Genomic DNA, 17279 nt, shown 5'->3' with positions numbered 1-17279 from the left:
ATACTTCAATTGAAAATTATAAATTTATCATTAACTTCATTGTCTTAATATACATAATTTATAATTAACCATAAAAAATTATATTATAATCATAAAAACATTATTCTAGTTTTATATATCAGTATTTTACAGTTTTTCTGTAGAAATAATGTACTTGTTTTCAAAATGCATATACATTGTTCTGGTAAAAACTCGAAGGGATTTGTATTATTGATTAAATGATGTGGTTACACTTGGTTCAATCCCAACAACCCTGGGAGTTTTATAAGTCAGAAAAAGGATCCCTTTACAAATGAAAGCATGGAGCTATTTATAGAGCCTCTAGTCTTCTTCTCCAAGTAAGGATTCCTAGAAATCCGGTCTACAGCGCCTTCTTCGGTGACACATCGTGAAAATAGGGATAAAGACCTTGGTCTCCAAGCTATGGCGGTTGCGGGAGGTTGGTTTCTTCCTTCCCAAGTCAGTTGCTGTCGCAGGGAAGAAGAAGATATTTTATAACAATGCGGAATTCACTTCTGGTCGTTGCCATGTTGTCGTTGGTCACGCCTTGGCCTTGAGTCGCCTAATGTGGCGTTTAGGGCTTTCTGGATTTGGGCCTAATACTCTTTCCTATATTATTTGGGCTTGTTGAATTTGCTTCTAAGCCCATTGCCCAGTCCACAGCCCCCCAAGCACGAAATCCATAGGAGCGAAGTGCTTGAATATGATTCAAATTTCCCTCTAAAATTTTTGGCGCGAGGTGAATCTTGTCGCGTCCTTACCCATTTTCTAATGCACGTTGTTCTATTTACACCATGTTTATTAACCGTTTCTCCACTTCCTGCAGCCACGATGAGATTTTTCTTCTATAAAATGAAGCATTCGATGCTGGGATCAACTCATCACATTCTCACCTGCTTGCTTAAGAATTTTCTTTTTGCAGTATGTCTCCCAAAAATCCTCCCTTTGAATGTGGTCAATCCCCTGCTTCTCCCGTCATCAAGCGGCTCCGGCGTATGTTGACCCTGAGTACGGAGGACTTAATGGACGATTTTGGTGAGTTCTCGGAGTTTGTCAAAGAGCTTAATGATTATTGCTGGAGGTTGACCAAGGAAGAGAAGCGTTTTCTTGACAGTGTGCTGCGTCTGGAGAAGGAGTTGAAGGATAGTGCATCCTTTATGATTGCTGTGGAGAATGTCAAAGAATGCCATGCCGAAGTTACCGAAGCTGTCGACAGCCAGATAGAGATCACGAAAGAGACCATGGATGTGCAGGAGGAGATCCTGGGTATATGCTTTAACGAGGAGCGAAGGGTGGATGATCGTTTGGTGATGTTGAACAAAGAGATGAAGCCACTCTTGAAGAGGAAGAGGGCTCTTCAGGGTGAGATTAGGGATGATGTTACTAAGCTGATTTCCAGACGTCACTCTTTGGTGGACCTTTTGGACAAGCAGGGCGAGCTGAAGGAAGATTTGAAGCCTATTGAAGAAAACATGGTGAAGGCGAAGAGGGTGAAACGGGCACTGGAGGAAATGCACCGTATCGCTGTCGCCGATGCTGGTGAATTGGGGAGTTCTACCATGCCATGAAGTCTTTACTTGCTTGCTCTTTTATGTCTTTTTTCCTATGTTTGTAATTTGTTTCCGTATTTTTGGACCTTCGTTATTTTCATTCTGTTTCTTTGCTTCCGTTGTATTTCCTTTGCAAAAAATTTGAATATTAAGCAATTTCCTTTCCTTATGTGTTGTTCTTTTGTTCCTTTTAGTACCGCCTCCCTTTGCAGCCTTCAATAACTAAAATGGGTCAAATTTTTGACTCCTTGGAAACGTAAAAGTGACATTTCTCGAGACAGTCAAAACTTGGTGGTTACGACCGTCCAAGCATTTATTACTACCGTTAATAACGATGTTAAGGTTAAAAATTTACTATAAATATCACCTGCTAAAACTCGAATTTCCATCGACTTGTTTGGAATCCTTCCGATGGAAAAGAGTAATGCCAAAATACCTGCTGCTGAGAAGTCTCAACCTCAGCGAGGGAAGAAAAGGGTAGAGGTATCTACCTCTAACTCCACTCGCTCCCGAAGGTCTAAAGAGGTCAAAAAGGTGGAGGTTATCGTTCTTTCCTCAGATACCTCTGATTCTGGTAGTGGTGATGAGGATTACGTTTCGTTTCTGGAGACCTATATTCCTCCTGAGCTTCGTGCTTCTTCGTCCAGTGAAGAAGAGGGGTCCCGGGTCACCGTGGAATCCAAGATGACTTTTCCTGAGCCTGCGCAGAAGGATTCGGAGTCTGATTGACAAGATTTAGGACTAGGTCTTTCTTTGTAATTTTGCTTTCTATCATTGTACCTTTATTTTTCAAAATAAATAAAGATTTTTGGTCTCCGACTGAATTTATTGTTCCTATGTTTCGCCTTCTCCTTAATCTTGAATCTTTTCCTTTTGGGCGTTTTCCCTTTTTACTTCTGTTACGCCTTAAACAGGGCGAGGTTTGTATCCTTGGCGTGGTTATTCTTGAGGCGCGTTGTGCTTCGAGGTAGTAATTTGGCGACTTCGATTTCGCCTTTTAGGATAATAACTATTTGACGATAAATCTTCCAAGGTTTACTCTCGGGATACACGCTTTTGACACGTATTTAATCCGACGACGCGTGCGTTACCTCTTGCTTCAACTTCTGGACTTCAACCAGCCGAAAAGGTTTCCTTCTTTAAATAGTATCTCCGTTTCTCTTTCCCTTTACTTACTTCTTCTCGCAAATCCGTATTCTTTTTCGCATATCCTTCTTCGATCCTCCAGCAAGCCTTTGTTCAACGCTTCGTGTTAGGACGCTTCCAGTTTATTGCTCCCAGCTTTGTCAATTTCTTAAGGTATTTTACTTTTATACCTTACTCCTTTCCTCCAATTTGGTCTGTCTTGAGTAGGAACCCTAGTTTTTTATTAGGTTTAAAAAAGATGGTTATTTTGAGGGAGTTAGATGACAATGAGGGGAGGGTTCCTATTTCTTCTCCTAGTTATTTCGAATGGGCGCAACAAGTTCGCGCCCACTATACTAGGGCTAACGGCGTCCTTAATAGCCGAGGGTTTTACTCGGAATTATGGGGTTTTGATGTTGGGAGTAGTAGTAGTGATAGTGATAGCAGTAGTGATAGTGGTAATGACAGTGATTGTGTCATAATCTCCCATTCCTCTTTCACAGGAAAGCGGAAGAATCCTTGTCGAGATCTGGTTGTTGCTGGCTACACTCCCGTCACCATGGAAGTATCTTCAAAGTATATTAGTGTGGAAATGGTGAGGAGCTTTAGGAAAGCTGTCAAACTCTCTAACTCCCCTCCTCGTGAAGATTTGATTATAACCGAGCCTGTCAAGGAGGGCGAGTTCGTGTTTAATAAGAACGACACCTCGCCTGACTACTTTTACCTTTACACCAATGTGATCCAGCCGCTCAACATCTGGTTACCCTTTACTTCCTTCGAGGCGGAGATGCTGAAGGTTCTGAATGTCGCCCCTACCCAACTTCACCCTAACAGTTGGGCCTTCATTAAAGCCTTTGAGGTAATATGTTTGGGTTTTGACCTAGAACCCTCAATCGGCGTTTTCTTCTCTTTTTACCAAATAAAGAATTTGAAACCTCAATCCCTAGTTTCCCTTAGTAGCCAACCCAACCGTCGTCTCCTAAGTTTATATGCTTCCAATTTCAAAAACTTTAAAGACTCTTTCTTTCGGGTTCGCAGCGATGAGAAATTTCCTGAGTTGATGTATGATGAGGTTGACGATCCTCTATTTCCTTTCTATTGGACCGATAACCCTAGGCTTATCAAGGGAGCCGCCTTTGAGGCTCTGAGTGATTTTGAACAAGATACCGTCAACTTCCTTGATTCTTATGCCCTCCTGGATACCGCTGACATTCTTAGGTGTGAGGGTAATAGTGACGCCTTGGAAGAGTATTTGCGTAAGTAATGAATTTGTATCTTTCTTTATTTGTTTAATGTTGATCTCGCCTCGTTACTAACTTGTGTTTCTTTGCCTTCCTTGTTTTTGTAGAGAGAATGAGAACTATCTCGAATGAGGAGAGATTGGCGTTTTTGGCAAAAGCTCGCCAGCAGAAGGCCAATCCCGCCGTTGCTGTGGTCGACCCATTGAAGCAGCTACAAGTGGAGGAAGCTGCTGCCAAAGAAGGACGAAGTAAGAAGAAGCACGAAGGGCGGATCCGTGTCGAGATCCCGGGGAAAACAGCTCCTGGAGCCAAGGAAACCGAGGGTGTCGCTCCTCCTCCTCCCAAAAAGCAGAGGGTCGAGAGTACTACTCAAACTGTCAAGGACGCCTCCAAAGGCAAAGGCGTGGCTTCCAGTTCTTCTCAGCCTCCCTCTCAAGACGCCGATGCCGGTGCTTCCCTTACTTGGAGCTCTTTTGACCCTTTCGAATTCATTGAAAGGGGAGTGACTATAGTTGGCGATATGACTCGCTTCACCAACACTCCTACTGAGGACCTGAGGAAAAAGGCTTTGGAGTACGAGGTTAAGGGCACTCTTCTCAACTATTTGCTGACTAATCGCCAAGAACAAGAGGTCCAAGAGGCGAAGCAAAAGGTGAAGACCGTTGATGATAATTTGGCTGATATTGAGAAGAGGTATACTGAGACCAAGATCAAGCTGGAGGCAGATATTAAGAAGCTGAAGGAAGAACGGGAGGGCGAGACAGAGAGACTGAAGAAAGAGTATGAGGAAAAGCTGTCTAAAGTTAAAGAAAGCCATGCCGCTTCGGAGGCCAAGCTCAAGGAGAATGCTGCTGCCCAGGATGAGAAACTCTCTAAGCTATCCAAGGAGAAGGATGAAGCGGTACTGTCTGTTGGGACCTTAGCTGATGAGAAAGCTAGATTGGAGAGTGATGTCACAGAGCTTCAGCTCTATGCCGCCAACCAATATGACGAGGGCTTTTCCTTTGCTATAGAACAGGTCAAGCTTCTTTTTCCAGATCTCGATGCTAAGCGCCTTGGCGAAGCTGATGCAATGAATCAAATTGTTGACGGCAAGCTCGTTCCCTATGTTCCTCCTCAGTGAATGATCTCTTTTGTAATGATCTTGTTTTTTGCCCTTCTGTGGCTTTTTGTAACTATCTTGTATGCCCTTTGTGGCTTTAAACAATTTGCCCTTTGTTGGGTCCTTTATTAATTTCTTCATTCTCCCTTAAGTTTTTTCTTCATAACTTCGCGGATGAATTTTGCATTACGTTGTGAGGTAACGCCTTCTGTCATTCTCACCTTGGAAACTTTGTCCCTACACCAGTTATATCTTCAACATTCTATAATAATTGTGAATCGATAGAAAATAACTTTATACCTGTTGTCATTTGGCGTTATAATGAATCGCCTTGCTTTGGTTGTGTGCAAGCTTCTTCTGGCGGTGTTGATAATCTCGCCTTTCTTTGCTGTATCTTTTTCTGACGCACCCAACTCGTAAGACTTACAGGTAACGCCAAGGCCTCGCAACCTTGTTTAAATTTTTTTTTTTCTGACGTACCCAACTCGTAAGACTTACAGGTAACGCCAAGGCCTTGCAACCTTGTTTAATTTTTCTTTTTCTGACGTACCCAACTCGTAAGACTTACAGGTAACGCCAAGGCCTTGCAACCTTGTTTAATTTTTCTTTTTCTGACGTACCCAACTCGTAAGACTTACAGGTAACGCCAAGGTCTTGCAACCTTGTTTAATTTTTCTTTTTCCGACGTACCCAATTCGTAAGACTTACAGGTAACGCCAAGGCCTTGCAACCTTGTTTAATTTTTCTTTTTCTGACGTACCCAACTCGTAAGACTTACAGGTAACGCCAAGGCCTTGCAACCTTGTTTAATTTTTCTTTTTCTGACGTACCCAACTCGTAAGACTTACAGGTAACGCCAAGGCCTTGCAACCTTGTTTAATTTTTCTTTTTCTGACGTACCCAACTCGTAAGACTTACAGGTAACGCCAAGGCCTTGCAACCTTGTTTAATTTTTCTTTTTCTGACGTACCCAACTCGTAAGACTTACAGGTAACGCCAAGGCCTTGCAACCTTGTTTAATTTTTCTTTTTCTGACGTACCCAACTCGTAAGACTTACAGGTAACGCCAAGGCCTTGCAACCTTGTTTAATTTTTCTTTTTCCGACGTACCCAACTCGTAAGACTTACAGGTAACGCCAAGGCCTTGCAACCTTGTTTAATTTTTCTTTTTCCGACGTACCCAACTCGTAAGACTTACAGGTAACGCCAAGGCCTTGCAACCTTGTTTAATTTTTCTTTTTCCGACGTACCCAACTCGTAAGACTTACAGGTAACGCCAAGGCCTTGCAACCTTGTTTTATGGTTCAGCGCTCACATCTGAGTTGATCTTTAATAAAGATTCAGAGCTCAAGTTTGAGATAACCATTTTTGTTGGTTCAGAACCCGTAACTTAATCAGGTTGACGCAAATATTTTGACATATGCAAGAAGATATAAACTACTAGAATTTTGAAATTCAATGAGCCTCGATAAAAACCCCAGTTGAAACAGGGGAAAAGAGTGTCTCATTGTCTTTTTATTCATTTATGAAAATGGTTCTTATACATCATTAAAAATATTGCTAAAAGAAGAGAATGATTTTACTTATTCTTCCACCAGTAACGTGATGCCCCGCGACTAGCTGTAGTAGAACTTTAAATTTGCTACGTTCCACGTCCTGGGGAGGGTTCTTCCTTCCATGGTCTCTAGACGATATGCTCCTCCTTCGAAAGCTTCTTGCACCCGAAAAGGGCCTTCCCAGTTTGCCGCGAACTTTCCTCCTTTATCCTTTCCCATAGGTCTTTTCAACACTAGATCGCCTTCTTGAAAACTCCTTTGTTTGACTCTTGTATTATAACGCCTAGCGGCCCTTTGCTTTATGGCGAATTCTCTGAAATGCGCTCTTTCTCTTCTTTCCTCGATCATGTCTAGGTTCTCTTCCAAAGCTCTGTCGTTCTCTTCCTGCGTTGTGGTTTCTCTGCGCCAACTAGGAGGATTTATTTCCACCGGGATCATCGCGTCTAAACCATAGATCATTGTAAATGGCGCTTCTCCTGTCGAGGATTGGGGAGTGGTGTGATACGACCAGAGGATGGGTGAGATGTGGGCTACCCAAGCCTCGCCTTTGCTATCTAGCCTCCTTTTTAAGGCTCTTAGTATCACCTTATTTGCTGACTCTGCTTGTCCGTTAGCTTGCGGATGCTCCACTGATATAAAGGTGTTTTTGATTCCTTTGCTTCGACAGAACTCTACGACCTTTTCGCTGGCGAACTGTGTACCGTTGTCGGATACGATATACTTGGGCAGTCCAAATCTGCAGATGATTTTTTTCCAATAAAAGATTTTAACCTGTTCCGCTGAGATGCTGGATACCGGTTCTGCTTCAATCCATTTTGTAAAATAGTCAACGGCGACGATGATCCATCGCGCTTGTTTGTAGCCAACCGGAAATGGACCAACGATATCTACACCCCACATGAAAAAGGGCCATGGGGATAATACCGATTTTAACGGTTCCCCTGGAACGTGATGCAGATTGGCGTGTCTTTGGCATTTATCACAGTTTCTTACATACATGGCGGTATCATCATGTATATCTGGCCAATAAAATCCTGCTCTTAATATCTTTCCTGCTAATGCTCTTGAACCGATATGGCTACCACACGATCCCTCGTGTACTTCGGACATGATGCGCTTTGCTTCTTCGGTACTGACGCATAAAAGGAGGGGGGACGCAAATCCCCTTTTGTATAGCTTATCCCCTACCATTGAATACCATGCCGCCATTTTTTTCAATTTGAAAGCCTTTTCCCTTTCTTTCGGGAGCTCATCCTTTTGGAGGTACCGGATAATGGGCGATCTCCAGTCTTCTTCTTCTATTACCATCATCACCTCTTCCCCGCTGATGCTGGGAGTTTTTATAGTCTCTTGGATAACGGTTCTATGGCTTCCTGGTTTTTTGGTGCTCGCCAGCTTTGACAATAGATCTGCTCTCATGTTTTGTTCGCGGGGAACGTAAACTAATTCGAACGAATCGAAATGCTTAGCTAGGTTTTGCACTTTCTCCACGTATTTGATTAACTGCGGCTCCTTCGTTTGAAACTTCCCTGATACTTGGTTGGTTACCAGTTGGGAATCACTCATGGCCCTTAACTCTTTTACCTCCATATCTTTTGCTAACTTCATTCCTGCTATCAAAGCTTCGTATTCCGCCTGGTTGTTGCTGGCTTTGAAGGCGAAACGTAGTGATTGTTCTATCATAACGCCATCTGGTCCTTCCAATACTATTCCGGCTCCACTTCCTCGTACGTTGGAGGCCCCGTCAACTGAGAGTGTCCAAGACGCAGTTTTCTCTGTTGTTGGCGGAGTAGACATTTCCAATACAAAATCAGCTAATCTTTGTGACTTAATGGCCCCTCTTGGTGAGAAAGTGATGTCAAATTCTGATAATTCGACGGACCACGCTACCATCCTTCCTGCTAAGTCTGGCTTTCGGAGGACGTTTTTGATAGGATAATCTGTTCTAACAACTATCTCGTGGCTTTGAAAGTACTGCCTTAATTTTCTGGCTGTGACAACTACCGCGAGAGATAACCTCTCTATCCTTTGATACCTTGTTTCTGCTCCCCTTAGGGTTCTACTTACAAAATATATAGGTTTTTCTTCGCCCTCTATTTCCTGAACTAGAGCTGAACTTAAGGCTCTATCCGAGACTGCGAGATACAGGTAAAGGGTGTTACCTGGTAATGGGCGCGTCAAGATGGGCGGTGATGCTAGGAATTCTTTTAGTTGTCTGAAGGCTTCTTCACATTCTGGTGTCCAGGAGAACCTCTCATTTTTTCTAAGGGATGCGAAGAAGTGGAAACCCTTTTAGCCCGCACATGATAGAAATCTGGATAGTGCCGCTATTCTGCCTGTCAAAGTTTGGACTTCTTTCACGGATGTAGGGCTTCTCATGTCTATGATGGCTTGGCATTTTTCGGGGTTAGCTTCTATTCCTCTGCTGGTGAGCATAAACCCTAGGAATTTCCCGGCTTGTACTCCAAAGGAACACTTTGCTGGGTTTAGTCTCATGTTGTACTTTCTTACTGATCCCATGATGTCCAACAGATCATCATCATGGCGATTTCCCTCGGAAGTTTTTACTACCATGTCATCGATATATACCTCTAAGTTCTTCCCTATTTGCTCGGCAAAAACCCTGTCCATCAACCTTTGGTATGTTGCTCCCGCATTCTTCAATCCAAAAGGCATGACGTTGTAAAAATAATTGCAGGTATTCGACATAAAGGCTGTATGGCAGGCGTCGGAGGGGTTCATCTTTATTTGATTGTATCCGGAGTAGGCGTCCATGAAACTCAGCATCTTGCACCCCGAGGCGCCATCAATTAACCTGTCTATGTTGGGCAGAGGATATGGATCTTTGGGACATGCCTTGTTTAAATCTGTGAAGTCCACGCACATTCTCCACTTTCCATTGGCTTTTTTCACCATGACGACATTTGCCAACCATGAGGGGTATTTGATTTCTTCGATGAATCCGACCTCCTTTAGCTTCTCTACTTCTTCCGCTATAGCGACTCGTCTTTCTTCTCCCACCTTCCTTTTTCTTTGGGAGACTGGTTTTGTGCTGGGTGATATTGAAAGTTTATGTGTTATCACCCCTTCGTCAATCCCTGGCATATCTGAAGGTTTCCATGCGAATAGATCAGCGTTATCCTTCAAGATTTTGATGATTCGTTTCCTCTCCTCGCTGGGCAACGCTGTTCCCAAGCTGGTTGTCTGGTGTGGGTGATCGCCGATTTGAACCTGCTCCAGGTCTTCTATAGGGCTTACCCTTCGATCTTGAAATTCTTCCCTTGGATCCATATCTGCGTTTTCTATGATGTTTATGCCGCCTAGAACTGCGGCTTGTCTTCTTTTGAATTTTCCACTTGCGCTGGAAGTTCGGTGCCGTATCTTTAAGCTGGACTCGTAGCATTTCTTGGCGAGAATCTGATCGCCCCTTACTGTTCCTACTCCCCCATTATCAAGGGGGTATTTTATTGCTAGGTACAGAGTGGACATGGCCGCCCCCAATGTGTTAAAGGCGGGCCTACCTATAATAATATTATAGGAGGTAAAAAGAGTTTTAACTACCAGATATCGCGCCTTGATAGTTTTGGCGTTGCTGCCTTCTCCAAATGTGGTAAGAAGAGAGGCATAGCCCATTACATCCACTTGTTCGCCAGAGAACCCAACCAGGGTTCCTGAGTATGGTTGCAATTGCTCTTCTGCTAATTGCATGGCCTTGAAAGCTTCCCAGTACATAATGTCCGCTGAACTCCCTGAGTCTATCAGTACTCTTTTTACATCGCAGTTAAAAATTTGGACTTGTATCACTAAAGGATCATCGTCATGAGGTGCTACCTCCAGCCCATCCTTTGCAGTGAACGCCAAATCTGGTACGTCTAATGGCTGGGGTTGTCTTACGAGGTATATTTCCGAGATGGCTCGGCGTACATACCTTTTCCTTGCTGAGCTTGATTCACCCCCGCCTGAGAATCCTCCTGCTATTGTATTCACGGAGATTCTCCCCTTGGGAGGCTCTCTATTTGGCCCAGGAGGGTCCCGTGGCTCCTGTCGGGGGACTTTTGGCACGACAACCCGCCCTTGGGCGGCATCGTCAATGAATTTACGGAGGTGTCTGCTTTTTATCAGCTCTTCGATTAAATCTCTTAAGCGGAAGCATTTTTCTGTGGAGTGACCTCTACACCTGTGATATGCGCACCAGGCGTTATCGTCAAGCCCCATGGGAATGTTACTGGTTCTCCTTGAGGGGAGGCTTGCCAAACCAGTGGCCAGAATTTCGTTTAAGACGTAAACTTTTGAGGCATTTAATGGCGTGAGGTCTTCATTGGCGGGATGATTCCTGAATTCTCTTCTGGGCGGTTGGCGGTAGGGCTTACCGTGATGCCTCTGCCATGGGTCTCCTTGGTGGCCTCCCGCTTTTGGTCGTGGGTGTTCAGGCGCTCTAGTGGCACGGCCCACGTATTCCTTCTCCTTAACGTCTCTTTGTCTTTTCTCGGCGTTACTTTCTTCGCCCTTTATATAACACTCCGCCCTCTTGTTTACCTCTTGCATTGACGAGGCTGGCTTTTGGGCTAAGGACTCATTGAAATGTCATGCTCTTAGCCCATTGTGGAAGGCTGCCACGAACATCTCCTGGTTTGGATTTGAGACCTTGATAGTGGCTTCGCTGAATCTGGCGAGGAAACTACGCAATGACTCGCCATGGTTTTGGCGGATGGAGAAAAGACTGGTTGATGTGACTTTCACGTGTTTCGATCCAGCGAACTGGTGGATAAATTTTTTATGAAAGTCAGCATAACTCTCAATTGAATTCTTTGGAAGGTTCATGTACCAACGTAGGGCGACATCCTTGAAGGTGCCGGCTAGTAGTTTGCACTTTAGATGCTCCGGAGCATTGATTATGGCGGTTTGTGTTCCAATTGCCATCAGGTGCTCCCTCGGATCTGTCTTTCCGTCGAAGGTAGGAAGGTGAGGAACCTTGATTGTTTCCACCACTTGGGAATCCCATAAGTGTTGTGCTAAAGGCTGTACGTCCATGACGCCCTCTCCCTCCTCCTCCTCCGAAATCAATTTCGCTTTCTCTTTCTCATTAGTTCTTTCGGCTTCGATGGCCGCAATCTGAGTTTGTAAGCGCCGTATTTCTACGACGGCGGCTTGCAAGGTGTTAACGCTAGAGTTATCGTTGTTTCCATGCTCTCCAGCCATGTGAAGATGTTTGATTTTTCGTCTAGTTGCTGTGATAGGCTGGGATCAAATGATTTTACCGCAGCCCCACGGTGGGCGCCAAAATGTTCTGGTAAAAACTCGAAGGGGTTTGTATTATTGATTAAATGATGTGGTTACACTTGGTTCAATCCCAATAACCCTGGGAGTTTTATAAGTCAGAAAAAGGATCCCTTTACAAATGAAAGCATGGAGCTATTTATAGAGCCTCTAGTCTTCTTCTCCAAGTAAGGATTCCTAGAAATCCGGTCTACAACGCCTTCTTCGGTGACACATCGTGAAAATAGGGATAAAGACCTTGGTCTCCAAGCTATGGCGGTTGCGGGAGGTTGGTTTCTTCCTTCCCAAGTCAGTTGCTGTCGCAGGGAAGAAGAAGATATTTTATAACAATGCGGAATTCACTTCTGGGCGTTGCCATGTTGTCGTTGGTCACGCCTTGGCCTTGAGTCGCCTAATGTGGCGTTTAGGGCTTTCTGGATTTGGGCCTAATACTCTTTCCTATATTATTTAGGCTTGTTGAATTTGCTTCTAAGCCCATTGCCCAGTCCATACATGAAATGAAAAACGTGAACCATTTACATGTGTCGAATTGATGTTTTTCAAGCTTATATGTGTATGGTGCATGTATGAAAATGAGTTAATGGCTTCTATTAGATAGAAGTGTGTATGCTATTTTTTTTTAATGGCAAATATATTATATATAGATATACAAAAGAAAAATATATAAGATGTATTAGAAATACACTCCAACAGAATCTAACAGTCTCTAAGCTAAGATAGAAAAATAAATAAATAAACAACCAAGAATAGAAGTGTGTATGGGAATGGATTGTCTCCGGTGGATTTTCCACTGCATTTCCTCAAGTCCTAATCTTAACCATTAGATTTCTTCTCTCTCTTCAACTTTTTCTTTTTCTATTTTTTTGGATGGTTGTGATGTCACTAGTGACAGTAGACAATCCATTCCCAAGTGTGTATGCTTATAGTGTTGGAACAAAGTTCACATTGGTGTGTGAATTGAAAATAAAATTGAGTCCCATATCGGGTACTAGAACATACTAGTGTGTTGTAGCATACTAGTGTGTAATTTTGAGAAAATAAATAAAATTAAGTCTCATATTTTATTTAATTTATTGTGCTTTATTTTCCATTATTTTGTAACCGTTAATTTATGGGAGAATAAATCTTATTGATGGCTACACTGAAAAAACTTGATTAAAAAGAGATAAGCCTAGTTGAGAACAACCTAAGAAACCATGAGCCGGAAAAACTTGTTCAGATTAATCAATCACATAAACAGGAAGACCACAAGTGTGGGTAGTAGTGTGGCTTGAATATTATCTACCAGGAATTGAATTATGAGCAAATTCATCTAATGATTATATCTTATTATCTTCTGCAATGATGCTCGTGCATACTAACAGGTATGTTACCTTCTTATTTTTATTTGAAACAAATAATGGGCAAGTAATTAGTGCCAAGATGGAGGCTAACGGCCTCACACTAATTTCATCAATTCTATGGTGTAATTAGTAAGTACAAATGATAATTGATTTTGAATAAAGCTACTCATGTATGATTGGTATTAGACCAAACTCTAGTATTGTTGTTGAGACTATTTTTTCAGTGATTCGCCGTGTATTTACATTTTTAGAAGCTAATGCTGAATATGATGTAGAATTTATTTTTGGTGTCTCTACATGGCGTTTGATCTACTGTTTTGTTAGACTTATATAATTTTAACAAAACTTCTATCGTGAAAAGAGAAAGTAAGACAAGCTTTTGTATATTTCATAAGTTGAAATTTTGAAAAAAAGGGAAACCATATTATTTTAATTTGGTTTAAGAGTGATCAAAGTATCACTAGTTCCTTCAAGTAAAGAATGGTCTTAGTACCATTGTCCCTTTGATTTGAGATTGGTCTTAGTACCATATTGGAATGACCTTAGTGTCATTATATTGATAGATATTGTAGTATCATCAATACATGTGGTATTGTAGTACCACATGTGGTATCGTAGTTCCGTTGATTCATAGATTGAGGTTGTAGCTTCAATCTGAGTGGTATTGTAGTACCACTGAATCACCGATGAGTAATAGATTGATGTCGTAGCATCAATTCGAGTGGTATTGTAGTACCATTCAAGAAGGTGTATTCTTTGACCGATTTCTACCGTGCAGTAGCATATCGGTATACAGTTGAAACTGGGCTGTTTTATCCTGGGGACGGCGTGGTTGATAGTCTGCTTGCACAATTTTGGGCAGTGCCACGAAACGTCTTAAAGAGAGCGACCTAGTCCGCGACTCAACCCAGTAATCTCTTCGGTGGCTGTAAAAATTATTTTTAACTGTTTTTAAATCCCGAAAACAACAATTTTAAGACGTTTCTTTCTGCCATGACTACCGAAGAAATTACTGGTTCATATTATTATGTCGCTGACTATGGCAAACCATTTTGGTTTAAAAGGAATCACTTCAAACATTAGCAACAAAATAAATCATATTTTTAGAACAATAAAAGAGTTGCTAACGTGTTGAAGGATTATATTTCAATTGTATTTGAAACAATTGAACAAGTTTAAAAATGATAAAAAGTCTAAAGAAGATGCACTTGAAAGTCTGATAACTTATCTTCTTTTGAAAGAAAAAGTTGTAAAGCAAGATCAGAAAAATAACGAAGTGCTTGTTGTCTCGAACAACAACACTAGAAACAGAAAAAGATACTCATCACTTTTGTTGATGAATGTTGAGATTATTTTTCATAAATCTTATGGAAAATAAAAGTGATAAATGATGTTCTTGACATGTTTCAATTCTTTGGAATTGAAATTGAAAAGTAGTTCAATAAGAAAGTCAAGTAACTTCATTTTGTTATAAGGCACAAAATATGATTCCCACATTTTTTAATGAGAATGAAATTATACATGAAACAACTACAACTTACTCTTTTGAGTTGAACGGTAAAGAAAAATAAAATAAAAATAAAGAACCTTTTACCGAGCTAGTTGTTACAGTCATGTTTAATTTCGGCATTGCATCTCATTAGTGTGGAAATTCAATTAACTGATTGTTTTGTGCTAAATAGAGTGCCTAAGTGCAAGAACAAAATTCACTTGTGAAATTTTGTAGAAAAGACAATTTAATTTGTCTTATTTTTTGAACTTGGAGTAATTTGACGTAGGTTCAAATTCTCGACTCCTAGAGAGTTAAACTCACTAGTAAAGCCCATGAATGTGTATTTGTTGATACATAGTTATAATAAAAGCTTGTAGGTTGTAGCCTAAATGCTAAAATGATCATAGAATCAAAAGATGATTTCTATGAAAATGAATTTCTCTTTAAAATTGGGAAATAGTGGGGGCTCTAGTGGAGGCATTGTACCTGATCACATTCCAGTGATCAGAAGCAGTAATGAGAACATCGAACAAGATGTAATAGAACCTCAAAGAGGTAAAATAGCAAAAGTTGCTAAAAAGTATGAACCTGTTATATGGTTTATGGATTAGAAGATGATTCAACGAACCTCTAAGAAATTGTCTTTCTTGGATGCTGATTTATGGTTGTAGCCGTAAATGATGAGATAGATCCTCTATGTTGATTTATGGTGGTAGCCGTAAATGATGAGATGAATTATCTATTATCTAATAAGACTTGACATTTAGTAGACTTGCCTCATGAGTACAAGTTGAATGATTATAAATAAATTTTAGAAAGGAAAACAAATATATATATCTTTTCAACATGTTTTCTCCAATTACAAGAATAATATCCATAAGGCCAAATGGATGTTATAACTACTTTTCTAAATAGTGAATTGGAAGAAGAAATTTTCATGGAACAACCTAAATATATTTTAACTCATGGGCAAGAAAATTAAAGTCAATAAGTTAGATAAGACTTTGTAGAGTCTTAAACAAGCCATAAGAAATGGCATGAAAAGTTTGACAATTTGATGATTGTCAAATGATTTTCGAAGTAAATGTAATCTTGGATATTGAGATTACTGATTCATGAATGCGAATTTCCTTAAATCAATCTCACTATGATGAGAAAGTTTTAAAGAAATATATTTACGGAAGCAAACTTGTTTGCATACTATATGATCCTAGTTTAAAAACTATGGAGGAGCACTGTTGAAAGTGTAATACAATCAGAATATGAAAGCATTATTGACATTCAATATGTCACTAATTGTACTTGACCCGGCATTATATGTCGTAGCATTGCATATGTCGTGGTACTGTTGTGCCGGTTTGTTAGTAAACCGAAGAACTAGCATTGGTATGCTATTGAGATATTCATGAGATAAAAATGACTATGAATCTCATATTACATTATTATAGATTTTCTGATGTTCTTGAAAGATTCAGTGATGTAGATTGGAATACATTATTATATGATTCCAAAACAATTAGTGACTATATATTTGAAATATATAGTAGAGAAACTGTATCTTGGAAATCAGAGAAACAAACTATATATATTGGCTTAATCCAATATGGAGTCTGAAATGATACCATTAGCCACAACTAGTGAAGAAGCAATTGGTTGCTTGCTATTTGAGATTCCTTTATGGAATAACCTATGCCAGATGTGTTGATCCATTGCGATAGTACCGCGGCTATTGCATAAATTGAGAACCGTTATTATAACGGTATAAGACGTCGAATAAAAAGAAAGCACAACACAGTGAGATAGCTAGTCTCTAAAGGTGTTGTAAGAATGGATCATGAACACACTGATGAAATTTTTAGCAGATCCTTTGACGAAAGGAATAGCTAAAGTGGAAGTCCATAATATACCTGTAAAGATGGGACTAATGCCTAAATGAATTTCTCATGATGGAAACCCAACCTAAATGACTGGAGATCCCAAGAAATAGGTTCAATGGGTAATAACAAGTTGTGAGGAGTTAAAGATGATCATGCAAGTAAAAATAAGAAAAGCATGATTCCTGAAAGCGAAAGGATGAGATAATAAAACTCTTAATGAGATCTATACTCTGTATGAGTGGAGTACCGAGCTTCAGGAGTACTCTTGATAGACTCACCTATATGAATGTGGAACTGAGGCCGATTCCTATGGAATTTAGAGGCGAATTCCTAGAGCGTTCATGAAACTGGGATACACGTGCATGGCCATTAAAGCACGGGCTATAAAGATACACCTTAAGAAAAGGTTGTGTGCGGGTTTGAGAAAAATCCGAGATAGAGTTCAAGACAAGTGTCACTCTTACTAAATCGGGCTCTTACTTGCTATGTAAAGGTTCAAGTCATAGACACCTTTGCTTATGCACAATCTTTTAGAAACGTCCTACGATATTTTGGAATTTTCTTTTAAATTCAAGTGGGGGATTGTTGGAACAAAGTTCACATTGGTGTGTGAATTGAAAATAAAATTGAGTCCCATATCGGGTACTAGAACATACTAGTGTGTTGTAGCATACTAGTGTGTAATTTTGAGAAAATAAATAAAATTAAGTCTCATA

This window comes from Trifolium pratense, linkage group LG4, assembly GCF_020283565.1.
Source record: "Trifolium pratense cultivar HEN17-A07 linkage group LG4, ARS_RC_1.1, whole genome shotgun sequence".
Classification (NCBI taxonomy): domain Eukaryota; kingdom Viridiplantae; phylum Streptophyta; class Magnoliopsida; order Fabales; family Fabaceae; genus Trifolium; species Trifolium pratense.
This window is presented reverse-complemented; position numbering follows the sequence as displayed.